The following is a 27,792-nucleotide window of genomic DNA, read 5'->3' as shown; positions in this document are numbered from 1 at the left end:
AAATTAACTTAAATAGTAAAATCTGTAGACATAGTCATACTGCAACATGGCTAGAATTATTTTAAAAAAGGGGACACTTTTTTTCATTTGGGGTACCATTGTTTCATCTCTCCTACAGGCATGCAGCACCACTTGCTAGCTCTACATCATGCCTCATCTAAATGGACATAAAAATAAGCTTTCAAGTAATATATGATGTGTGTAATGTGGGTGCATTAAACTCCAAAAAATATGACTCTTTTTGGAGATTTGCCATATACTTACTGAACAAATAAAGCGTCTCTAAAACATCATTGCACATGGAGATTTTAATGTAAAAATATAGGAACAGTCCTGTTCAGATTTCTCAATGAAGGACCTTCATTGCCAGCAGGCAAGCTCTCTCTTAAGTGACCATCTGAAAGTCTCCACATGTGGGTCTCAGTACAGTTTTGTTAGCATTTTAGTTGAACCCCCAGCTCTATTAAGTAACTTAAAAAAACACCACCACCCTAGTCCTTTGGCTTTCACTGTACTAATGCAAAATTTCTTTTATTGCTTGTTTGTATATATTAGTGGTCTCCCTCTTAATGTTAATTTCTTGATCAAAGGAATGGCAATTTCATGTTCTTGTTTTCTTTGGGCTGTTCCATGGTTATTATGATATCCACCATTCCCTATATTGGAATTACTGTGTTTTTAAAGTGTGATATAGGAAGAAGGAGTGATCATTCTTACTTTTCTTAATTTTAGGTAAGAACACTTCTTGCAACATGCTTGTGCCTTTGGTGGAGTTTCTCATGTGGTAAAGTATTCATTGATCTTTATTAAAAGCTTCGTGCTTTCTGCTTTTCAAAGTCGGACTTGCATGGTTCTCTGAACCGTAGCAAAAAACATGAAGGACACGATGACTGCCAAGTAATTATACATGTTCTTAAATGCTTGTTGTAAGGGCATTTGTAAGTTTCACATCAAATGCTTTTGTTGTTTTTTAACCAGTTTTCAGTGTTAAAAATATAAGGATATTAAAGAAGTTTATAATTAGCAGGTACAGGTGAGTCTGCAACTTGTTTAGGCCTTATTTCCTGGAGATACTTAGGGACATGGATAGTATAGGATTTCTCTTCTGCATAAACTTAAGCACATGTTTAACATGAGACAGATTTAATGAAGAGACAAAGAATTGCAAAAGTAAGATTTCAAACTCTTGCTCTTTCGAGTAGAGAAGTCTTATAGGTCATTATTTTATGGATTCTTTAGCAGTGGAAGGGTTCTTTCTGCAATATTTCCCCTCCCCCCACCAGTATGGACTCTAGAATTAACGATTGTATGTTGTGATGATAGATTTATAGGGACAAAACCATTCATTTAGAAATAGCCACTGGTCCTTCTAGTGAGAGGAGAATTGGTACATTGTGGAGAGTAATGCAACTATAAATATAATTTCCTGTGTATTGGACACATTTGCCAGTTGCTGGAATGTTTTTTAGAAAAGAGATCTTGTCTGATCACAGTTCACAATTATGGAAATTGAGTTGGTTGAGAACAGCAGGCCATTTCTTTTTGCCAAGGATACTGTACATTGGTACATAGTGTTGCAGTGCTGATGTTTGTTTTTTCTGTATCTATATAGTTTTAATTAATCAGCAAGAGGCCCAGACATGAGGTAATGTTGGAAAGAGGCATTTTAAATCCTCAATTCTTCACAAAGAGTTATGGAAACACTGATACTGCTATCTCCTTGGTCAAAACCATGTGTCACTTAGACAGTATGTAGCTGTTGGCATCTAAGGCAATTGAGAGCACATTTTCTGCAGTCTGTACATACTGTGTATTCATTTGAGTTTTGTACATTTATAAAGGACAGCAAATAAAGAAGTAATGCAACACATGCTGGGAAATGAGATCTCCTGATCTTTAAATTATGCCATCTGAATATCCATAGATTTTAGGGCTAGGCAAGATCTTTATGTTCATCTACTCTGGCCTCCTGCATAACACAGGCTAAAGAACTTCATCCTGCAATCAAATAATTATTGGAAAAGACTTACTTGGAATTTAGCCATAACACTCCACGAAAATCAGTGCAAGTTGTGTGGCTAAGTCCTCTAATGCTCAGAAGATGCAGGCGTGCTTCTTTTCTGTGCTTTTGCCTGTTAGATGGCTTGATGGTATTCTCTGGTTAACACTATAGAGTCTGTCACATTCTGGGAGCATGTTGTTCATTGTTGCCAGTAAAGGGCAGGAGATTTTTATGCTGATCTTTGCTGGCACCAGAAACTCCAAGCCCTACCTTGCCATTTGGCTTTTGTACATACATATTTCCCCTGCGGACTATTTCTGATTTTCCTGAAACTATCTGGATGAATTTGTGGTAAGGAAGGTGGAATGCTCTTCCTATGAGAGGGACCCCTGAACCTGTATTATTGGTGAGCATCTGTTCTGGGTTGTGCAGTATTTGGCCTGAAATGCACATACAGTTTGTATACATACACTATCCAGAGTGCAGCCATCTATGTATGTGTGTAATTTTCTTTAACCCGTATTCCACGGGTGGCCAAACTGGAACGTGTAGCTCTTTTACCGTTAAAATGTGGCTCACAGAACCCTCCCATTCTCTGTCTACCAACGTGGGGGGAGGGGCAGTTTCAGGGCTTCTTCCGTGAGATGTGTGTGGCTAGAGTCCTTCTGCCAGAAACCCACTGATGCCTGCTGAGAGTGGGGCCCAATTAAAGGTTCACTTCCTCTTCCCAACAGCTCTACTTATGCCCCAAACGCACCCTTCCTTTTACCTTCAGTGGCCCATCCCTGCAGGTTCCAGGTATTAGCTGTGTGGGAAGGGGGAGCTGCAGGAAGAGGCCACTACTTTAGCTCCACAGGGAGAGGCAGCAGCAAAAGCAGGGTCTCTCTGCAGCCCTCAGCTGTTTGCTGATACCTCTCTTTTAGGGCCCTAGCTTCCAGCTTGCCAACTCCAGCAACTGCCTAATAGGGAAGGGCCTAGGAGCACTATGTGTCTGAAGGGGTCCAGTAAACCCCGGCAAAAAATCTGGTGTGGGACGTGATCCTCCATAACTGCATGTGTCAGCTCTAGCATCTGCCCAGCAGAGGAAAGGATGTCTCAGGGCTTTAGCCCCATGAAAGATGCTTGCCAGGGCTCGGGGCTTAAGTCCTGAGCCCCGGAAGGCGCACCCTGGTTTTCAAACTTCTAAAGGTTGTCGTATGCTGCTCGGAGGGTTGGTAAGATTGGCCACCCCAGCTATATTCCATTAGCTTTTAGTCAATTGGCTTTCTGTAAGCACAGATAGAATAGAGGTGATCCTATGAAGCATTGTAAGACTTTTGGGAAGGCTGTTTTCTTTATGGCTTATGCAGATGCTCTACTGTGGAGTCAAGATAACAAGAAAGCAATTAGAAATTCAGCAGCTTGATTAGTCCTGTTCTGTCTGTTATAGCATTTAAATTGAAAGAACTGTTTTCGATTTTAAAAAATGCAGTAAGAGTGTGTTATGTAGCTCACAATCTTAAAGTATTTTTTTAAAGTAAGTTTAATCCAAATCCTTCCCATTAAAATGTGATCTTTTAAATTTTACTCTAAATATTTTGTTTTCTTGTTTTCAAGGTCTTTGAATGTTCCTATTCGTACAGACATTTCCCTCTTGCTAGTATGTTGAAAGAGTTAAATGCAGGCTTAAAGTACTAATACATTACATCATTTGTTCTATAGAACTTATATTTTCTACTAGGTTACTAATTTACTGCCAGAAACATGACTCAGAAGATCAATAGCATGCAATCTGTACAAGTTTACACAAGAGAATGAAAATATTTCATTTTATAAGGATAGGGCTTCAAATGCACGTTACAAAAATAGGTCTGTGGCTTTGCTCTGGGGAGGACACCTCTTAATTTTTACTATTGCTTGCAGAAGTAATTTTGGGAAATCCTGGGGTTTTGTTAGAAGATCATTGGTCACTTCCTGGTGATGAGAGGAAACATTTATGATAGTGGTCCCAAAGATTATTCATTATGTTTCTGGCCTGACTGGTAGTCATTTCAAAGCAAATTTACTTTACAAACTAGTTTATTATGGCATACTATAATAGAAATGAGACTTAAGGTTTCTTTCTTTGATTCTTTTAATTACATATCAGACTAACAGGAGCAATAGTTCACATATTAGATATTGGCCATTGTTCAAAAAATGGTTTATATTAGATGAAGAAGCAGGAAGACAAGTGTTTTGGGGAAAATGTGGAAGAGCTTGAGAGAAGATCTTGATTCAATAATTCTGGGCCAGTACGTATCCCTGATAGGGTTATTCCCACACAGGGGCATGGAAAATTTTCGGACTGATTACCATAGCATGTATAATTTCACGAAGTGTGTGGGGTTTGCTCCCCCTCATGCAACTAGCTTGGAATGCCACCCTCATAAACAAGCAAAAACCTAAAGATTCACAAGTCCTTTGCCTTCAAACTGAGCCCTAGCTCCCCTGAGGCTTTTTGACAATAAGAATCCCTGTCTAACCCAAAACTTGCCTGAAAGAAGAACGGGCAGCTGCAGAAGAGAAATCTTGTGATGCTGATGCCCACCAGGACAATTTGAAATTACCCCCTTTTTTTCCTTGCAGGGGAAGGGAAAAACAATATAATAGAGAGGAGCCATTCTGGTCTTTCCCGTACGTGGGCCTCAAGACCTACACAACTTCTCCAAAAGCTTCTTTGAGATTGTAGAATTAAGATTAATGATGTCACTGAAATCGCTTCCTCCCACCTTTATGCTCCTTGCTCATGTACAAAGTTTTACAGTACATTGCTGCAGTATGATTTTTAATAGGACGTCTGACCCACTTGTTTTCTGAACATTTTAAGAATGTTGTTTATTCCGTGTTTAAATAAAGTCAAGTGGAAAAGGATAAGAAGGGTTTGAATATTGGGTGGGGTGGGAGGAGAGAGTCTGGAGATCGTTTTTTCTTTAGCAAATCTTGACAGAATTAATCACAGTTCTGTGTATGCTGCCCATTGAAACTGTGATAATATAAATGCCATCTGGTGAAGATTAAGGGCATAATTGTGTATGGCACAAATGTGAAACACAAAATATAAAGTGATAAGCAGAACGTGATCCTGCATTAATGAGTGCTCCTGTGCCACCACCCAACTACTCATGCTTGATAGGAAGAATCAGGTTTAAGAGCGAAGCATTTAGCTAATCCCCTTGTTAGCTACTGAGGACCGTGTATAATTCCATGTCTGCATGTATTCTTTCAAGGGGCTTGAGATTTACTGCTGCTTAAATTATAGGACTACGCCTAGCACTTGCCATTACTTGCTCTAGAATGTAGCTTGCATAAACACGTGAGCTGAAGTGCAATAGATTTGTGCTTCCTACTGTGCCCCACCAAGGACCTTTGGGAGCAAGGCTTGTGAAAGAGAACAAAAGGAAGGAACATTGAGTAATGTTGTGCTTTTCCAGTAGCATCTTGCCCTGTTAACTTAGCTGTTGGTTTGTAGAAATTGTAATAGCTGTGCACCTGACTATAGATGAGAGCTTGTAAAAAAAATTATTTGGATTATTTCTATAGGTCAGATTCTTTGAAACATTCTGGGCAAGGACCCCCAGGTACACCATTGACCTCAACACTCTTGCTACCTTGCCAACATTTCTCCAGTTCTATTTTTCACAGATTGGGCATAATATTTTCTTAACCAAAAGTATGTCTAGCAAAAGTTTGGAAGGATCCTTCTGTCCACCTATTTATCCTGCATGTACTCACGGGAAATCCATTTGACGTGTCTTTTGTAAACATAGTTATGCATTGCATGTGATAGTGTTAAGTGTGGTTTGGTTAATTTTTACTCCTAATAAATATTATAGAAAATTAAAACTCTTCTATGATTTTCATTGATATCTTGTACATCATAAATTATTGTTGCACCAGCAGCAGGGTATCTGGCGATTCGAAAAGGTTCTTGCATTTCCACTGATGGTAGCCTTAGCTGGATAGCATCCTTCTCTTGAACTTCAAAGATTTTGACATTTCACAAACTTCTGCTTTCAACAAACTCCACAATTTAAAAAAAAAAAAAAAAAAAAAAAGGAGCAGGTCATGGATGATCAGGAAATGCACAGAAGACTTGGTAACAACCTGATCAATAAGGGCTTTTCATTTTGAGTTAATTGTTCTGGTTTAACCAAGGTTTTGATGTAATCTGTTTAGAAAGGGACGGTAAACCTAATTATTCATATAAATTTACCTATTACAAAGTAATGTTCCTTTATTTTCATTTTATATAATATATATATATCTTGTCAAAATGCTATGACAGCTTGTTGGTTTTAAGCAAACAGAGCCTGGCTCTGAAAAGTATGTCTGAAAGTTGAACATGGATGGCAGCCATTGGCATTGGAAGGGGTTAGAAACCACAGATTGTTTTCTCATTGGATGAAGAGTTTAAAGCAGTGTAAAGTTAATTGAAGAATTCCTTGAAAGTGAAGTCAGACTAAAATAAAAGCTTCAGGTCTGTAATTTAGTAAATGTGAAAGCTCTGTAAGCAACAGTGAAGCTAAAAAAGATTGAAAAGAACATATTTTAGTAAACATATCTGGCTTGTGTTATGGATTGTGCTGTTTTAATTATTTGTCTGAATAATGTAGATATGCAGTAGGATCTCTAATTAGGTGAGGTTTGATTTATTGTACTGGCCCTATATAAATCATGATGTCATGCTGTACTGCACAAAATTACAGCACAGCTTTTGCAGTTTAAAATGATTATTTTTAACTTTGGAATGCTTCAGTTTTGTGCATCTTGAGTTTTAACTTCATGAATTTGACATTTTTTTTCCAGACCAAAATGTTTTGTTTCAATGTAACCAACATGAAAGAACTAATGCAATAGACTTTGGTGCACTGTCTTTAAAATAAATATTGTTGATAATTAAGGAGAAAGGCAGGAATATCCATATTAGCTGTCTCATTAGTTGAGGAATAGGAACAATAGTCATTTGCCAAGTACTGTATCTAGATGCTGATCCTATCTATAGGCATAGAAGGAAATCCAGGACATATGAAGAATGAAGTAATGTACAGATTTGCCATAGGAATTTAAGTGTGTACTCAGGACCATCTGAGATGTTTATAACCTGTTGTTAGTTGTTAAGCCCCCTCAACTCTTACATCAGAGATGAAGCGGTTAGTATCTTGAAGTCGTGGGAACCAAGTTATGAATTTTCATTATGCACATTAAAAGTACTGTAAACATGGAATTTCTGGTGCTGCCTAAACTTGTGCTCTCTGTTTCTTAGCATACCTTTGATGCTATAAATGAAAATGAAAATATTTAAAATGGACTGCATTGTTAGCTCATGTAATACCTGTGAGTTTACATAGAAACTCTTATGCAGTGGGGGCTAATCTTAAAGCCCCTTTACTCAGCTGTTCTTTGGTACTTACTAACTTCCTCTTGGCTTCCATGGTTGCTTAGTCTTTTTAACCACAGAGTTAAAATTAGGAGTAAGTTTACCCCACTCAAACCAATATCCAGGAAAGGAGGAGGCCTTCTACACTTGGATCGTCCCACTTTTTTATGGAAAGGGGGAATCAGTCATATCTATGATATTGTTCTTCCCCCCTCTCTTTCTCTTGCAGAAATCCCTCTACAGGTGTGGATTTGGGGATAGATAAATAATTGGAGATGGGTGTCAGAGAGAACACACAATATTTCCCCTTCAGCCCCGTGAAACTTAGTCAGAAACGACAATGCAACCTAGGACTTGCTAACCTTTTTTTGGGGAGATGCTAGGGGCAGCCATGGCCAAGGAGAATACTTGGTAGCATGACTGTAATGGAGCTGTGATGCCAGAAAGCCAGGGATAAGATCCAGAGCTGATGCTGGAGACCTAGCTGCAGATGCCCCAGGATATGCCATGTTAGGGAGCGGGCCCTGTGGCTTTTCTTCAGAGAAGGGTAGGGAACCACTAATTCCCCTGTGAGATAAGAGGGATTTCCATGAGAGGAATCTCACAGAAATTTCTTTGTGGGCTGTACTCGTGGTAGGTGGTGGTCTGTCTCTGAAAAATCACATCCCTATCTATGTTAAAAATAATAGACCTTGCTTAAGTGAATACAAAACTGTAATGTGGTGAGGATTCTTAATTATACAACATCTTATTGTGTGTGTTACATATGTATAAACTGTATATCAAAAAGCCAGAGGACTACTTAGTGCAGTTTTTAAATGGCTTTTTAAAATCAATGCCACTTTTTACAGTTGATTGGAGATCAACATGTAGTTTTTACATGTATGTTAGTCCTTGTGAGTCTTTCCACTACTTTGTTTCAGTTTAGCTAATGAGGTTTAGAGGAGATTCTTCATAGGAGAAGAGATGAGAATGTAGTATAGATGGTGCCAGTGAATGTAAAGGGATGGAAAATATGCACCGGCCTACTAACAAATGGTATGTACAGTGGAAAGAAAGTCTATTTGTCTCTGAGTTCAATTTAGGAAAACATTTATCCCATGTTTGTTTTGACATCCAGAAGTTTCCAGGCAAAAAATAAATGGAACCATTTAGAATAGGATAATCCTTTGAGTGCCTTCACATATCCAATGTACAATCAGCGACATGGCATCTGTAATTCTTTGATACTCTTCTAGCATAATAGTGACAGAAATTGGAAAAGTGTAACATAATGCTCACAAGTTTCCATTTCTTTAACTGAAATACCAAAATAGATTCTGCACAGAGGCTGAAGTATACCCCGAGAAAGAACCATCTTTCCACCAGATGGAGGTCAGCTGGCTTCTGGTTTAGAGACACGGAGGTTAAAGATTAGTGATGGATTTTGAATAATTCCATTATTTGATGCATGTGCTCTGTAGTTACAGGAACACAAAAACTAGTTAATGTGTATCATTATCTAATTAAGAGATACAGCCACTCCCCAATTTACGAACACACTGACTTACGACCATCCGTACTTATGACCAACCTCCCATTAACCCCATTATAATATTTTAGAATTGAGAACCATGTACGTCAAGTTTTTCGAACAGTGCGGACAGCGCGTTTAAGGTTATTTCCGACTTATGACCAAATCAAGTTATGACCAGGTGTTCGGAATGTAACCCGTTCGTAAGTCGGGGACTGCCTGTAATGTGAATGACACCTTCCCATAGGATAGTGATGTTCAGCACCTGGACATTGATCCAGTTTGTCATGCCCTCCCCCCACACACTTTATAAAAATTAGACTTATTAATATACATAACTCAAAATTCTTTATGCAAAGTACATTGTGTGATATCATTTTAAAAGTTATAATCCACTGAATCTGTATATCGTATCAATGTGCATGTATCTTTCGTGTGTGTGAACTATGAAGTAGGAAACTGTTTCATTAGCCCAGGTATTCTAGTAGGGATGTTAAATGAGTGTCATTGGCTATCCGAGTAAGTGCTGAAATTTTCAGCGATTACATGCATCTGGAGCACAGGGCGGCAGCCTGCTCACCAGGAGCCAGGACCTGGGCACTGCCTATTCGTAAAGCATGCTCTGGCTCCTGGTGCGCACTGGCTGTCGCCATAGTTCCCTGTAAGGTGTGCGCCTGAGTAGCTGTGCACAAAAAATTTTCCTTTTACCTGCCTCCTTTGCAGAGCCGCACAACAGCACTCACCTTCCTGCTGGAAAGGGGGTGGCACAGTGGATTCCTGCTCCATCAACAGCCATGAGGCCCAGCTGGTGGGGTTGCATGGCAGGCGGCTGCCCTGTGTGCTGCAGCTGGAGCTGGGACCATGGGAGCCAAGAACAACGTGTGTTGGGAGCAAGACACAAGAAGTCATTCTTCCGCTCTACTCTGTGCTGAGTAGGCCTCAGTTGGAGTATTGTGTCCACTTCTGGGTGCCACATTTCAAGAAAGATGTGGAGAAATTGGAGAAGGTTCAGAGAAGAGCACGAAGAATGATTAAAGGTCTAGAGAACATGACCTATGAAGAAAGACTGAAAGAACTGGGCTTGTTTAGTTTGGAAAAGAGAAGATTGAGAGGAGACGCGATAGCGGTTTTCAGGTATCTAAAAGGGTGTCACAGGGAGGAGAGAGAAAACTTGTTCTTCCTGGCGTCTGAGGATAGGACAAGAAGCAATGGGCTTAAACTGCAGCAAGGAAGGGTTAGGTTGGACATTAGGAAAAAGTTCCTAACTGTCAGGGTGGTTAAACACTGGAATAAATTGCCCAGGGAGGTTGTGGAATCTCCATCACTGGTGATTTTTTTTTTTTACCTGTGTCGATGAAGAAAGGCTTCTTTGTCGGGGCATCGCGTCCAGACTCCCCCGATCTGCCGACAAACAGCTGATCGGCAGATCGGGGCAGCCATTTAAATTTAAATGAAGCCGCGATTATTTTAATCGCGGCTTCATTTCCCTCTTCCGATCTGGCTAATCTACATGCCTCCGTCGAAGGAGGCATGTAGTCTAGACACACCCCCAGTGCTGTGGAGCTCGGGGAGCCAGGAGCCAGGACTTGGGCACTGCTTGTTCATAAAGCAAAGCCAGGGGCTAGGTTGCACTTGCAGAGTCCCCCAGCTGCTGCCCTCCTGGAGCTCACATTGGCACCGGCTCACTCAGGGCTCAGCCCCGTTGGCAGCTTGGGAGCACACTCTGGTCCCGCCTCACCTCTGCCCAGTCCCAGTGGTCCTGAGACAGCCACAAGCAGATACCTGCCTCTCATGACCTCCACGAGTTGCATCTGTCAGGGAAGGGGTCTGCCGTCCCTTCCTCTCCACAGCCCCTACAAGCCCCTCACTTGTGATTGGCATGAACCACTCCAAAGGTGGCTGGGGCTTGTAGTCTGAGGAGCAGGCTGAGCGAGGACTGAAAATGTCTGGCTTGGCCTAGCACCAGTCAGACTAGTCCTAGAGAGGGACCATGCGCTGAGGGTGACATCACGCTGCCTGAGAAAGTGGCGAGTATAAAGGCTACAAGATATTTCCCCCGACTAAAATACATATCCAGTGTAGAAAGGAGTCATTCTCAGAAGAAAATGTATATAGATCGCCTGCTGAGGTTTTAATCTCTGGGCTGTGTCCAACACCACTGATTCTAGTGCTAAGGGGTTTTGGTATAATAGCTTAGTAAAAAAAATGGAAATGGGTGTTAATTTGAGCCACAGTTTTTGTTTCTGAGCACTTCTGAACTAGGGTTACCAGGTAGCTTCAGAAAAAATACCGGAGTCACTTGATGGGGGAGGAGGAGGAAGGGAGTGGGGGTGGGCGTGGGGGGAGGATGGGAAGCAGGACTGGCGGGGGGGGGCCTCAGGAGCAGTTGGACTGGCCAAGGGAGATGGAGGGGCAGCCGGCGGGAAGCAGGGCTGGGCGGGGAGGGGTTGGGGGCAGCGGGACTGGTCGGGGGGGCAGCCGGTGGGAAGCAGGGCTGGTCCCGGGGGAGGGGCGGGGGAGATAGTGGGGGAGATCGGGAGGAAGAGAACCGGTTGGCAGGAAGCAGGGCTGGCCAGGAAGGGACTGGGGGGAGCAGGGTTGGCCGGGGGGGAGCGGGGTGGAGGAGAGAATCGGCTGGCGGGGAGCAGGACAGACCCAGGCACATGCATATCCCAGGGTGCTGCCTGTCCTGGTCACTGTCCCGGTGAAGCATAAGGAGTCTGGCTACAGCTCCACAATGCGCTTCAGCAACGCTCAGGAGCACGGACAGGGCTTCTCCTCCTCCCCAAGGCATCACTACTACGTCAGACACAACCAGAGGCTCCCAGCCACCACCACCACCCCCACCCCCGCCAGGCTTCCATCGGGCGCCCAGCCGGAAAAGCAGAAAAAACCGGACATTGCACATGTCTGGTATTTTCTGAATTTTTTTTACCGAACAGAGGGCTCAAAAACTGGACTGTCCGGTTGAATACCGGACACGTGGCAACCCTATTCTGAACACTTCTCTCAGCTCCAGCCAGCTCTATGTGCTGGGGCTGGGGTCGGGGTCACGGTGAGGGGAGTAGAGTACGTATTGCGACTGGCTCAGAGAACGATTGGGGAACGCAGGGTTGAGCTGGAAAGGTACTGGGAAATTAAGGGGGAAATAATGATTTGGAAGACGTATATAGCGGTATTGAGTGAACAGGGAGAATATCAGGTATAGGGTGGAGGGCTGCAGTGGCCTGGAGCTTGATGCTTATTTGGAGTGGGAGTAGAAAAGAAGTAAACAGGCAAGTAAGGCTGCTGACAAATAACACACCCACGAGGAAACTTACAGCAACCACTACAATGCGAGGAATGACTGAAAATCAAAACTTAAACCATATAGCCTTTAGTTCAGACTTTTATATATATACATAAGGTATCTTTATCCTTTTTTGATCTATTATTTTTTTCTATTTTTAATAGAAAATCCAACTTTTCTCCTCTTTGGACCCCTAGTTTCAGTCTAGCAACCATTCCATAATTAGAATCTTATGTAAAAAAAAGTCAGAGCAACAATTGATTTTACTGATTTTTGTTCTGTTCAATGTTCAAAAGGTTTCCAGTAAATTGATTTATACACAGGTATGCCTTCTAGTCTTCCTTAAACACCACGTTATCTTTTTTTATCTGTAAGAAAACTTTCCGCAAATACTTTTTTTTTTGTATTTAATTTAATTGTCTGCTCTTTTGTTTGGGGTGGTAGATTTGTTTTAGTGTGGCATAATACAATTGACTAACAGAAAAGTCAGGCTTATTACTGCTGAGTACCTACCCAACTAAAGTAGCTTTCAGACATCTTAAGATAGTCTTTATCTGTAATTCTCCCCTTTCTTCCCCTTGGATTTTCAACTAGAAAAGTATGCTAAACTTGTTCCTCCTATCATATATCAAAATACATATAAAGCACAATCTAACGCTGTGGAATAGCTGTTAAAAGGAAATTAAATATACTGTTTTGGTAATTATTATGAACTAAGATTCCAAATGTTCATGTATGCTAAGATTAGCTTATGTGAATGGAGTCTGCAAACATATAGTTTAATCCTGAAGAGGCAGAATGTAAATGTGTGTTAATGGAGGAAAGTTTATATACACCGTATCTCTTAAATAACTTCTTGTCTCCTCAGTACAGGATCCAGGCAAGTTTTACCATAAGGGACCCCGTGAGATCATCTAGTCCAGCTGGGGAAGGGTCTGGGAGAGGGCTATAAACAGAGGAAGTTGGCTACTGAAAATTTTGCAATATAAATTTTCTTTTTATTTGACTTCATATAAAAACATTTACAGTCATGCACTTTAATTAGCCCTTGTTTTAGTTGGCATGTTTTAGTATTCTTTCTTCATAATATTTATTTTATATATATATATATATATATATATATATATATATATATATATATATATATATATATATATATATATATATATATATGATATTTGTTAATAACTTGGGCACCTGTCCTCAATATTGGTGCAACAGATAAAATTCACTCCACTCATGGATGGAAAATCTTAGTGGTAACACTAGCTGCTGCCCCACGCTGCTGCCTCTGTAACAGAGGCAGCAGTGCGCATCAGCTCTTTCCTGCCACCCCACTCTTGGGGAGCCTGCTGCTTTCCCACACTGTTGTCTCTGATACAGAAGCAACAATGCAGAGTGGTAGAGAACTCCTGGGAGTTGGTACATGCTGGGAGCCAGCTTTTAAGCCATCTCCTGGCTCATGATCATTGGTTACCCATTTAAATGTCTACACTATTACATCCCTCTGTTCTAGTAAAAGCCATTAGTGATACTTTAGGAGCTTAATAGCTGGGTCATCAAGTCAACAACCTGTGAAGTGCGTTGTGCCCATGAAAGCTCATGATACCATCTACATGTTTTGTTAGTCTTTAAGGGGCTACTAGACTATTTCTTGTTTTTTTTGTTTTTCTTGTAAGTTCAAATTGTGGTTGGGACTACGAAGACATATAACCATATTACCTGATGCTGGAACTCATTTTGGATCTGGTTCTTTTCCACTCAAGGTGGAGAAAGGTTTGAACTGAACACAAAGAATTTCCACCTTGGGCAAGAGGGACATAAATAGGGGAAACTAAACAATAGAGAAGTGGCCAGAATCCAGGAGACCCCCTCTTATCACACAAGATGACTGCTGGAAGCATCTAACCTGAACAGGGGGAAGCACTGGGCCCAAGCTAGGAGGCTGCCAACCTCGTGAAAGAGATAATTAGCAATTTTTAGAGTAAGTATTTGCATGTAACAAGCTTCTTAGTTTATTAGGAGTAGCTGGCATGTTTGGTTTATTTCGGCTTAGTTACTTACTTTGATCTGTCTGTTTTCACTTTCAGTCACTTAATTCCTACTTCTTATATTTAATAAAAGCGCTTTAGTTTATTATCAAGCCCAGTGTATATAATTGTTACCTGAAGGGGGAGAAGATCCACTGTGCATTGCTCTCTTTCATTGATAAAGAAGGCAAACTTATAAGCTTTCTCTGGGTAAAGCTTTTTCTCTATGTAAAACTTTTGAATTTTTTAAGAGTTTTGGTCCTCTTTTGGGGATTGTGTTCCTGGATGCTGTTAATGGCCTTATTGCTGAGCCCTCCCAGAGCTGAACTGGTTCGATGTCTGTGTCTTCTGGGGGGTTGTTACCCCAACTCTGTGCCTTCGGTGGGGGAGACAAGAGCTTCTGGCCCTGCAGGACAGGGTGGTGGGAGCCCCAGAGGGCAGGTTGGTGGACTCAGTGGTATGATCTGCACATCAGATGAAAATCCCCACTGGACCCATGTGATTCACTTCATCACACTGTGGTGCTGGTCAGTTCCAGTGTATCATGTATTTGTTTGGATATTTTATAATGGTGACATTGAGCTTGGACACACATTTCGCTGATCCTGTTCCGTAGCCTGCTCTGGAATGGGTTTCAGAAACAGTCTCTCTTCATACTCCTTGCTCAGAGTCTGTTGTTGGCTCCCAGCAGTCCACATGCTGTATTCAAGGGACAGCAGATCACTCTCCTAGCCAGCCAGGTCATCATGCATCATGGTTGGCTCTGTGCTAGATTCAGTGCCCAGTCCCCTGTCAATCTCCTCATGAAACGGGCATGAGATTGGCAAGTTGCCTGAAATGAGGTGCAATTCTGGTCCCTGAGCTTCTGGTACTTGCGCTTGAACTGCTTAATCTGCTCCCATCACTGGTCAAGAAAGTTAGCAAAGCTGTTGGCTTTTAGGTATCTGCTGGAATGTAGGGTCAACCCTTGTACCCTGGGTCTGAGCCCTGGGTTAGCGTGTGTAGATGGAGGGCAGGTTAGGCTTGAGCCTGAGCCTGAACTTACACCACAGTGTAGACCAGTAGTTTTCAATCTTTTTTCTCACAACCCAGTTGACAAAAATTGTTGATGTCCATGACCCAACATAATTTGACTAGAGCGTGGGCTCTGGGATGGTTTTGAGGATGAGAGCTTTGGGGTCTAGGAGGGGGCTCTGGCTGTGGGAGTGTTAGGGCTGGGGCAGGAGGGGCTTACCTTGAGTGGCTTCCGGTCAACAGTGCTGTACAGGGTGTAAGGCAGCTTCCTGGCACTGCAGACCATGCTGTGACCCAGAAGCAACCAATGGCAGGTACCCAGCCAACGGGAGTGCAGAGCCAGTGCTCAGGGCAGGGGTAGTGCTTAGACTTCCCCTCAAAGAGCTAGGCCTGTTGCCAGCTGCTTCTGAGGCATAGCGCAATTTGTGATAGCAGGACAGGCAGGTAGCCTCCCTTAGCACCCACACTAATTGCCTGATCCCTCTGCAGCAATGAGACCCTGACATTCCCCAACCCAGTACTGGGTCATGAGCCGTAGTTTGAAAGCCATTGATGTAGATGAACCCTACAGGACGTAGAAGTGAAGGTCTGGTCCATGCCTAGAGTAGTCTCCATTCTAAATTCATGTAGTTTTTTTATTACAGCCCAAATGACTGCTATAAATGTACTCATTTTGTCTGATAGCTTTTTGTCTGACATTTGACTGCTGTGTTATGTATTTGTTCATTTGTATTACCATGGTACCTAAGAGTCCCAACTGTGAACCAGGACCTAATTGTGCCAAATGCTGTAAAAACACTGGAAAAAAAGAACTTACAATAAACTGACCATCTTAGGGTATATTGGAAGGAGTTACCTTGGTTGATTATCCATCAAAGTCTTTAAATTAAGACTGGATATCTTTCTAAAAGACATATTATAGCACAAGCAGATGTTATGGGCTTGATGCAGAAATTACTGGGTGAAGTTCCATGCCTGGTATTTATACATAAAATCAGGCTAGCAGGTCATAATAGTCCCTTCTGGACTTAATATATTGGAATCTGTTGAATCACACAAGATCACCTAAAACCATTCTCTGCGTGAAACATGACGACACAACAATATCACATCTGTGAAATTTTGCTTCCTGCTATACAGCCAGTAGAGACAGCATGGTGACAAGTAATCATATAAGATAGCCTAGATTGATTGGAGTTAGACACACTGTTAGATAACTTGGAAATTATTGAAAGATTGCCAGCTGCATGCACTTCAATTAGTGTTTTTAGTTGTTTTCCTTTCCTTTTACTATGTAGGCAGTCGTATTGCACTTGGAGGAAAAAAAGATTCTTTGTTAATGTGTGAACGACACTATTTGTTCAGCATTTAGGCAAACAAACAACACTGGTAGTAGTGCACAAGGCCACTCCAAGAAAGTTAAGAGGAAAATCCTTAGCTTAGGGAGCTCTCTGAATGTGAAATCACCATGGGTATAAGAAAATAGAAAATAAAACTCCGGCTGCCCTGTGCCAGCTGACTCAGGGATGTAGGGCTCAGGCTCAGGGGCTGTTTAATTGCAGTGTAGACTTTCGGGTTAAACATGCTGCCCAAGTTTGGGACTCTCCCACCACATGGGGTCTTAGAGCCCCAGCTAGCTGCAATAGAATCATAGAACCATAGAGCTGGAAGAGACCTCAGAAGGCCATCAAGTCCAGCCCCCTGCTCTAGGCAGGACCAATCCCAACTAAATCAACCCGGCCAGGGCTTTGTCAAGCCAAGACTTAAACACCTCTAGGGATGGAGACTCCACTACTTCCCTAGGTAACCCATTCCAGTGCTTCACCACCCTCCTAGTGAAATAGTTTTTCCTAATATCCAACCTGGACCTCTCCCACCACAACTTGAGACCATTGCTCCTTGTTCTGCCATCTGTCACTACTGAGAACAGCCTCTCTCCCTCCTCTTTGGAACCTCCCTTCAGGAAGCTGAAGTCTGCTGAAGTGTAGTTATATGGTAAAGCAACACTCTTGAACAATACTCAAGGTACTTAAGTCTCAGGTAGACTGTGTAGAGCTACTAAAGGATCTGTCAAATTTGGGTAACTGGGCAGCAAAATGGCAGATGAAAGTAATACCCATTGGAAAACATAATCACAACTATACATATAAAATGATGGGTCAATATGATTGAGGTCTATAAAATGATGACTGGTGTAGAGAAATTAGGTAAGGAAGTGCTATTTACGCCTAATAATACAAGAATTAGCAAAATTAATAGGCAGCATGTTTAAAACAAACAAAGGCAGTATTTCTTCATATAATACACAGTCAACCTGTGGAACTCTTTGCCAGAGGATATTGTAAGACTATATAACAGGGTTTAAAAGAGAACAAGATAAATTTATGGAGGATAGGTCCATCGATGGCTATGAGCCAGGCAGAGATGGTATCCCTAGCCTCTGTTTACCAGAGGCTGGAAACGAGCAATGGAATGGATCCCTTGATGATTCCCTGTTCTGTTAATTTTCTATGGGGTACCTGGCATTGGCCACTGTTGGAAGACAGAATACTGAGCTACATGGACCCTTGGTCTGACCCAGTATGGCCGTTCTTTTGTTCTCATTAATTATATGGCAGAGGAAGGAGTGGATCTAACAGCAACATAATATAAATAGGCCTCTTGGTGTTGACCACTAAAACCATTGTCTAGTGGAGGAATATAAAGGCCTCAGCTGCTACCCATTCAGGCTCTGTAGCTTCAAGTTGAGGTTTCCTGCTACACCTTGGAATCCTCTGACTTCAACTACCATTTTGCCTAAATATGGACAGAAGGATTTGGCCAAGTCATTATTTCTGAGTTTAGACAGTGATATTAAATGTTTCATGTTCATTCATTTAACCTCCCAATACTTCCTGTAAGAAGTAGGCTTTACAAGTGCGGAAACGGACATACCGATGATACGTGACTTTCCCAGAGCAACAAAGGGGAGCGTGCATTTCAGGACTGAGATTGAAATCCTGGGGCCCTGGTTCTTGACACCAGACAATTAGAGTTTTGTAAACTACTCAAACTTCATGTTGTCTTTGCCCAATTAGAACACTGTACTTCAGAATAGTTGATAAACAGAGCAGACATTTGTAAGTATCTTTGCGTAATCCACATCTGTTAAATATAAAAACTACAGTTAAGCAGTCATGTAAATAAAGGATGTAATGCTGTTCAGAGGTTCTGGTAACTTCATAACCCAAGTCAGAGCTGCTATAGCTCATTTATTGCTAGTCTCCCAATAGGCAATTTTCTTGTTGCAGATTTGTTGTTGTCGTTGTTTCAAATATCAGAAAAATTGTGGTGTTCTTCAATGTGGCAAATATTGATAGTAATCTCTGTGTCCACACATAAATAGTGTGACTTTAAGTGCACCTGACTGCTCTGCTTGGCTTCTTTTAGTCATCGTCCATATACTGTATTATATGCTGCAATATGTGATTGTATCACATAATTATTACCCAAAAAGATAAGGATTTCAGTCAACCGCAGTTTAGGACACTCAACAGAAAGATATCCTTAGGAACCCTACATGAGCCCAACTGCATCATTTCTTTTCCACTCCACACAAGAGTGTGTCATTTTTTGTCCCATGCACTTAAATAATTACCATACTTAAACTCTCCTTCAGGCAGTTGTTACTCAGAGGCATGACAGAATGTTCAAGACAGCAGGAGTGAAGAATTCCCAACCCTTATGGAGTATGGGAGAGGTTGGGTCTTTACATGCAGTGTTGTGTAGGAGTTTCTGTTGCTTTGCCCTGGAATAGGCCTAAATTTACTCTAACACCGTAACATGCACAAGTGAACAGCTTTTGCACTGATCAAAGGCTTCAGATCCACTTCAGTTAATGACTCACAGAAGCAAGCCATTAATGGCCTGGTTTGCAGTGAACATGATTCTCTAAGAGAGAGCATTCCATAATGGCTTTATTCAAAATGACAAATTTATCTTGATGAGATTTTTTTAAAGGGTGCTTGTATTTTTAGTAGTTAGGTTTTAGTGTCTCTGCTTTAAGTTTAAAACGTTGATAGAAAGGTGTGCAGAGGCGGAGGAGAGAAATCAGGTTTTAATTTTGAAGTGAACAGATTAAACACCTAATATGTTGCTCTCAAAGGAAAAAAAATTGTTGTGGACATAATGTGGACATGCAGAGCAAATGCTGGCTGTTTTACGACCGAATGATACTAAAATCCTGTTTATTGTCAGCCTTTTCACATATGAATCATGTTATTTAATCCAGATTTCTTTGAAACCACAACCAGACGTGCAGTATAGATGAACACTCAGAGAGACCGATTGGTGTTATGCCCTCTGTCACTTTTAATTTTGTTTAGCTTAATCATGAATTGACGCACAGAGGGAGAAATGTTTATTTCCATTATCCATATATTACAAGAGTTACAAGTTGAGGTAATGCTGATTAAAGGGTCACAGTCAACTCAGAAATCCTAGTTCTGTCAGAAAAATATTTGCACTGTATTGTTACAAGAAACAGTGCATTTGTTGAAAACAAAAGGTACTGAAGCAGGGATATTTGCTGTGTGTTCATACAGCACATAACACAACAGGGTCCTGGCCCATGACCGGGGCGTGTAGGTATTGAAGTACTACGACTACTACTACTAATTAGGGAAGCTTTTTTTTTTTTTTTTTTTTTAGTCCTAGCTGGGTGAGGAGAGGGGTGGTCACTTTCAGTGTTTCCTTTGTACGGTCAGGGAAGATGAGTAAGTTTATCTCTTTGTTTTGTATGGGTCTTTGACACCGGGATAGAGGAAAAGAAAAAGATCAACCGAAATTAGGAAAATGTGGATGTGAAAACATAGCATCGGGCATGGAGACTCAGCGTCAGGTACCTGAAAAATCATTTTATTTCTTATTTTAAAGTGGACTAGAGGAAGTAGATGACATTCCTTTAATACGGTAATATAAATATCTTTGATCATTCCTGTTGTTGGAAGCCTTTTAAACCAAATTCCTTTCTGCTCTAGACTAGGTTGTGACTAGACTTGGACAGATGGTGGAGGGAGAGGATACCAAACGCTTTTTCTATCCATTCACCTCTTTCTTACCCTGCAAACGGACTCATCATACTCTCAGATCTTCTGCACCCTACCCAAGCAAACTTTGCAATCATTATTTATCATGGGTGCATCTCCTTTAGTGGTAGCAACTGGAAACTATCATGGAGAGCAAAATTGAGTGTTTTAATCACTGACTTGTCAAACCCTAAGTACACCTGCATTATACCTTTCATTGTTGCTACCAAGAGCGGAACTTTCCTTACACACTCAGCTCCTGAGCAACACGGTCTTGTCTAAGTTGCTGCACAGCATGGTGCTGGCCTCTCTAAAGAGAGCAGCAAGCTGAGCATGATTATAGTCTTGCCTTCTCCCCCTCCTGACCAGCCAACTGATCTGGGCTGGTCAGGGGATTTGCACCTGCTGTGTTCTTTCTAAGGGAGGACCACTTTGTTCTGCAGATACCTGATATTTCTTGAGGCATGATCCCAGAATCATACACAATGCCTCCTCTCACCTCATGCAGGGTTTTAGTCTTACATGCACAACCTAGTGCTAAGAAACCCTTATTAACAGCGCCTTAGGATGTTCTCAGTATCTTGGAACAAAATGTTCCCACTCCACATTGTTGTACAGAGGGTGCCATCCTGTACTGCAGAGTCAGCTGTGTTTCACTGAACAACATGAAGCCCTTGGTCAGCTCCCATGCCGAAAGGGGCTAAATGTAAACTACACCAGTGTATGAGCCTCTTACTGTATTCCCCCCCACCTTTTTTTCTAGACCCATTCTCTAACCCTCCTACATACGTCATGAAAATCAGAGCACTGTAGATAGGAAATAAGAGTTCTGATGTGTCCTTTTTGGAACGAATGTGTATGGTCAGGATGGGAAGGTGTCTTCTCATCTTCAGTGTGCTGCATACTCTGGAATGCTTTCCACTTCTGTAGCATCTATAGTCTAGTGGTCCCAAGCTGCTTTTCAATAGTTAAATAAGCCTGCTATCACTTCTGTGGCCATTAAGTGCATACTCTTTTTTTTTTTTCTGACACCCAAATGACAGCACAGGGACGCTAAATGACTTTTCCAGTCTTACTCTATGGGTCAGCAGCAGTGTCACTAGAATGCATAATTCTTGACTGTGAGTCATTTGTTGAACCTCTACTGTGCTTTTTCCCTATTGAATAGTAAATAGGGTACATAATAAATAACTATAAACTTTTATTTGGAGCGGAGAGTAAACAGCCTGGGCTGTGGCAAACCTATTTGGAACATTCAGTAAACTGATAGAGGTCAGCTGGGCATGATCCATTAGCACTTTGTTTATATATGTAATAATACCTTCATAATGGGACTGAATACTTAAAATTTAATATGCTGATGCACTGACATCCTGTCTCAGTGTTGTAGTCCTATTTGAAAATTTACCCAGCATTGCTCAGTTCCTTAACTCAATTTTTGTTTTTTGGAAAATAAAATTAAAATGTACATGTTTCATTTGAATCATTGCTCCGGGGTGGGGCTGGGGGGTTCAGTATGCAGGCTGCCTCAGGGAGAGAGGACAGCCCAGCCATCTCTCACTGTGGTAGTTGGGGGCCAGGTGACAAGCACCTTTCCATGGCCGCTGGAGCTCCAGCGGACTCAGCCAGGGAAGGAGTGTATGTCCCCCATCTGGGGCAGGTCTAGGTTCATCTGCCCCATGCACTCTTCAGCCAGAATTATATCACTCAATGATAAAGGAAACAGCCAGTAATGTTCCCATATGAATGGCGGTAGAGTGGCTGAGGTGCCCTCCTTAAAGGGAGTCTGAGTGGTGGGAGGCTTGGGGGAGTTTTGGTTGGGGAGGGGAACACGTCCCTAGCCAGCCCTTTTCACATACCTGATGATTCTTTCTCTTCTCCGTATGGTTGGAGGTCATGTAGCCATTGGGAAACCTCTCTCCCATCAGCTTAGAGCATGGGTTCCCAAACTGGGGGGCGTGAATAAATTCCAGGGGGGCATGAGGCAACCCAGCCTCTCCCCCCCCATCAAGTTTTGCTGCCCCGCTCAGTTCCTTTTTTTCCCCCTTGTTTTACTCAACAAGTTTTGCTGCTATTTTTGGGGGGGGAGGAGTGAAGGTTTTTCAAAAATCAAAAAGGGGGGCGTGATGCCAAAAAGTTTGGGAACCACTGGCTTAGAGTGTCTTCACCAGACATGCTAGAGCAGTGCACCTGAGCCACTGTAGCTGCGGTGCTGTAAATTTGGAGTGTAGACCTGCTCTTATTGTTCTTGTATTGAGATAAAATATACTGCTCCACTGGACAATGTGTCTTTAATTGTTGTTAAACTACTATACTACCTCAGTGCTCTAGTTCATACTTTTTTTCTTTAGCAGTAGTTGATGACATTTCTTCAGCTACCTTTCTTCAGCTGCTACTGCACTTTGGATCCAGGATGACCTGACATAAAAGATCACTACCTTGGTAGAAATGTTTGCTGCCTTAATCTAACAGGGAAAAAGAGGACTAATCTTAGAGGACTAAGAATAGAATCATTCACCACGTAATGTATCAGAGGGGTAGCCGTGTTAGTCTGAATCTGCAAAAGCGGCGAGGAGTCCTGTGGCACCTTATAGACTAACCGAGGTGTAGGAGCATAAGCTTTCTGACGAAGTGGGTCTTTGCCCACGAAAGCTTATGCTCCAACACTTCAGTTAGTCTATAAGGTGCCACAGGACTCCTCGCCGCTTTCACCATGTAATGTTCTCTTCATTATGTTTCTGAGCTGGGCTCCTTCTGTGTCAGAAGTTTCTTTCTCCTGCATCACTGAGTTTGTTTCAGTTCTTTTCTACCTACTCTCACTCTCCATGTGTGTATCTTTTTTTCCCCTTGCTGTTCTTTTAAATCATACTGAACAGAAGAACAACAGGAGTGGAGGATGTCTGGATATCACAGCATTCACAACAGAGAAATTTATGCTGAGGAAAGCAGATCCAGGATGCTGGAACAATTTGTAGTGTGGGTGCTGAGAGCTATTGAACCAAACTGTAAACTCTGTGTATAAAGGAAATCACTTCAAGCTACGGGATGCGGTAGCACCGCTAGTTCTAGCACTTATAGCAGATTCATAGGCCCACAGAAACCACTGGGGTGGCATTTATGTCTGATAGTAAGTCTCAGAGCGGTAGCCTTGTTAGTTTGTAACTTTAAAAACAACAAGCAGTCCTGTGGCACCTTCAAGATGTATTAGATCATGAGCTTTTGTGGGTAAAAGCCACTCCATTAGATGAGCTGGACTCCAACTCATCTGATGAAGTGGGTTTTACCCACGAAAGCTCATGATCTAATATATTTGTTAGTTTTGAAGGTGCCACAGGACTGCTAGCTGATACTAGAAAGTCAACAGAAAGTACTGAAGCATAAAACAGTTTTTGTGAATCCCATTAATAACATGCAGTTATTAATTTTCACCTATGTATCTTTGGTTCTCAATGGTTCCAAGTGAGCTAGTATCAGAACACCTCCTGCTTTTTAATGCATTTATCTTCACAACACCATTGGATGAGGAAGTGGTATCGTACGAGCTTTACAGATGCAATAGGTAGGTACAGATTTAATTGCTTAAGATCTTGCAGTAACTCTGTGGTGCAAAGCAGGGAATTGAACCTGGGTCTTCCAAATCTCAGGCTTGTATAGCACTTGACATTGTTCCTTTTCATCTGATATGAAGTGGCTAGTAAAGCTGTGATTTTTATGTTGTGTTTATTGTAATTCATTTTTAGTACATCCCCTCTTGTGGTTCTTTGGTTTTGTGGTAATGACTGTGGTACATTTGCCCAGATTTCCAAATGTGATTTATGGGGGAAAAGAAACTAAAGTGTAGTCTTTCTCATTAACAATTAACAGGAAAGTACTGCCAGTGTGCAAAAAATGATTCTGGCTGTATGTTACTTGTATTTTCCAGCAGGGGAAAATATTTACTTGCTCTTTCATTTGCATATTATATATTTTTAAATGTAGTCATTGTTACTGAATTTTGACTTGTTACATTTCTTGTGCTTTTTCATTTCTAATAAAGACACAGTTCTCAGCAAGCCTATAAATGGAATATTTAAAACTCTTCCCAGGAGAAACACATGCATGGTTCCAGTTAATAACATTGGTATTTTAATAAGGAAGAACAAGACGTGATAGTGGTTTGGGAGGCAGCTGAGGTAACATCTAAAAACATCTGGTGCAAGTTTCTTTAGGAGCTCAAATAACTACATACACATTAACTTGGGTAATTTTTTAATATTCTGTCCAACATAATTCTTTCAATTATGCACATTTGCATGTTCATCATTACAATGGCTAGGTCCCCATAGCTCCATTTCTACGCCTTGAGCTTGAAACCATTAATATTTATAGGCCTGTAAAGGGTGATTTGTACGACGACTGCTTTATTTGCAAAGGAAACACAGTCATAAAGAAGCTTTTTGACATTTCCACTCCTGTGTTCAGTGATTGTTTGTGGTTAGTGGACGCTTTGGGATGCGTTGTACTAAAAGTGTCTATGCATTATCTTAGATCACAGGCAGGGCAGCTGACCGACTTCGAAGATTCTGGGTAAGGTGTGTGGGAGGGGTGGCTCTGGGCCTTTGGAAGGAGCAGTGATGAGGACTAGCTTCCCCCAGTCAGCTCTTCAGTGCTACCCAGGGGTTCTGGTGGAGATTTAAGGGGCCTGAAGCGCCAGCCTCTGCCCTTGCTGCTGTAACAGCAGTAGTGGCCAGGGTCTCTGGACCCTTTTAAATTGCTGGGACACGGGCCAACTTCCCCCTTCCCACCCACCCCTGTCAGTGGGCTTGATCACAGGTGGATTGAATTTTACTTAATCACAAGTGGGCTGAGTTTTAATTTTATCCTGCCATCCTCCATTTGCATGTGTGTGTGTGTAAATATTTAACCTGATTCTTGCTCTATGTCCCGCTTTCCGATTACAGATGAAGGAATTTTTCCACATAAATCATCTTGGCCTAAGACTATTTCAAGGGACACTTACGCAGGAGATTTGGTATTTCTGTTCACCGGTTTGTTATCTCTGGTTACACTGCTGGGTGGCCAGAGAGAAGTCATTGAATAATGTTCCAGATTCTCTGATAACTTATTCCCGGAAAAGAGAGTTTATTTCTTGGGAACTTCACTGGGAAGCTTGTTGCAGGCTGATTCCCACAAAATTTTCTTGAGATCCTTGTCAATCAGGTGTCACAGCAATGGTAACTGATTTTCCCCTGGCAATGGACGTAGGACAGACATCTATGCTAGTATTATAAAACCTATCATTAGTCCTTGACACATTTGGTTGTGAGGTGCTCTCAACACTATTGCCGGTCCTGGCATGTATGGATAGTTGCTTTAATAGTGTGGGATGTGCTCATTGCTTTCAGAGAGACCTGTGATAGCTGTGAAGGGCAACTGCTCTTCCACAAAGATTCTAGAAGGTCCAGTTTTGGGGTCGGTCTTGTCCAAAGTGCAAATGAAATCTGTGGGGAAGACTGAGGCAGTGTAGGCTGCAGCGTCATCAGTATGTTGAAGGAGCATAATTCTGTCTCCTTTTCACTAAGTATAGGCACAGCAGTCCCCAACCATAATGAGGGCCTCATGGGCTAATAACCAGTCATCTTAAACTAAATCTGGACAGGATAGAGACGATTGTTGGAGGCATCACTTTGAAGAAACGCCAGGGACCAGAATAGTATCCTTCTTTGAGGGAGCTCAACCCATTGATTGTCATCGGTCCACAGTTTCAGCCATACTGTAATATCTTTCCATATGAAGACTCCAGATAGCACTGGGGATTAGGAATTAAGCCCCCTTTCATTGTTGGCAGCCCTAGCCGCAGAGAGTTGTGCATTTGACCCTTCCTACATATCATTGGAACAACATGATTTACCCAGCGCTGACCATGGGAACCACTCAAAAGCTTTGTCTGGTGTAGATGTATCTGCCTGTATTCTAAATGGGATGGGGTTCACTAGTTGCATATGGATTATATGTCTTGTGAAGTTACTTCTTTAATTAGAAGCTGACCTATTCCAATTTCCTGTGTAAATAAAAAAAAAAAGTGCATATATGCTTCTCTGATTCAATATATGATCCTCCAGAAAATCCATTCTAATCTCTCACATAATGTTATTGCTGTATTATTGTTACAAAGCAGATTGATGCAGTACAAAATTTTGATATCTGGGCCGCATGTTCTCAACTTCCAGGCCTTATCCCTCTGGGAGAAGGGGGCTCAGCCAGCGTGTTCTTCCCACAATGTCAAATGGGAAGGAGAGGCTGAGAACCACTGATCTTAAATATAATTGAAATAACAAAAACATTCAGAGTACCCGGTACTATGCTGACGGATTGCTTATTATGTTAGAGGTCTTCCTAGTTACATAAATGCATAACTCTAGTCTTATATCACTAATCTTGCTTTCTGTCTACTAATTACAACATTTTTAGAATCTATAATTTGGCCTGCTTAAAAGAACATATTGCTTCCAGGCTGAGTTCTTGTATGCCAAGTTTAATTTGAGAATTACTTTCTATAGCCAAATGATAAACTTCTGAAAAAAACCCCAAACATATCCTTAATTGTAACAAATGAGTTGTTCTAGTATTATGAATGTACCCGAACATCAATAGAACTAAATATTTACTTTCTCATTTGTTTAGTTCAGCTTTGTTCCTTTCTAAAGTACGCATTTCTCCACTGCCTCTCTTCATCAACTGGCTGGTCTTCCCAAACTCATAATCTCGGTATCTGAGATATTAAAGAAACCAGAGTGTGAGGTCAAAATTTCCATTACATAGCTAGACAGGAATTTCAAGGAACAATGCCAAAATCATTTAAAAAAATACATTTATAGGAAAGATGACTCAACAATCAACAGTTGCAGTGCTAGAAAACAGAATTAGTTGTATACATTTTGGTTACAAAAAGAGACAGAATGCAGTCAGCATGACAGGCAGGGGTGAAACAGGGTGAATGTTTTCTGCTTCCCCGTTTTTTTTTAAATTGACCCCCATTTCCTCTCCTTTTCAGACAGGAGGAAATTTTGCAACTCTCAATTCAGTACAAGGATTAGCCATTGGAAATCTTAACTTTTCTCATGTTTCCCTGGCGTTACAACTACCTAGTAAGGAAAGTTAGTTGGCTTGCAGTGGTTTGCTCTACCATATAATAAGCACATGTACTACCACATTGCAGGGATTTGAGGGGGCAGGGTAAGGAGCAATTCCCTTTCTCCAAAATATTAAAATAATATTGCAGGAGAAATTTTCTGACTGACACACACATTGGGCTGTGGAATAGTCTCTTAGGGAAGTGAAGAAGGCCCCACTGATATGACGTTAAATGCTTTTGAAGAATGGCTACAGTTCATGGCAATAACTGCATCCTGGTCTTCAAATGTTGTTGCTTTTTTGGCCTCAGAGTTCATTAACTAAGGATACAATTATTAATTTGTAAATAGGAAATAGAACCCCATGA

General features: G+C 41.6%; 2 protein-coding genes across 8 annotated transcripts in view; one reads left to right on the top strand and one right to left on the bottom strand.

Moving 5' to 3' along the window:
- CMSS1 (cms1 ribosomal small subunit homolog) overlaps nt 1–27,792 on the top strand; it is a 356,232-nt gene that overhangs the window by 200,689 nt on the left and 127,751 nt on the right. For 2 of the 5 annotated variants that reach the window (XM_089775796.1, XM_089775797.1), the window contains exon 2: nt 733–784. The exons of 2 other annotated variants lie outside the window; for them this stretch is intronic. The gene's annotated coding sequence lies outside the window, so the exon portion shown is untranslated. Of the gene's footprint in view, nt 1–732; nt 785–19,987; nt 20,126–27,792 lie in introns of those variants that run through there. One more of the 5 variants, XM_075915590.2, reaches the window with a different exon arrangement.
- Nucleotides 1–27,792, bottom strand: part of FILIP1L (filamin A interacting protein 1 like) — a 297,957-nt gene that overhangs the window by 187,381 nt on the left and 82,784 nt on the right. The window lies entirely within an intron of this gene.

The sequence above is a fragment of the Pelodiscus sinensis genome, chromosome 1 (assembly GCF_052426305.1).
Source record: "Pelodiscus sinensis isolate ZL-2025 chromosome 1, ASM5242630v1, whole genome shotgun sequence".
NCBI lineage: Eukaryota > Metazoa > Chordata > Testudines > Trionychidae > Pelodiscus > Pelodiscus sinensis.
The sequence above is the reverse complement of the archived record's forward strand: the minus strand, read 5'-3'. Positions and strand labels throughout refer to the sequence as shown.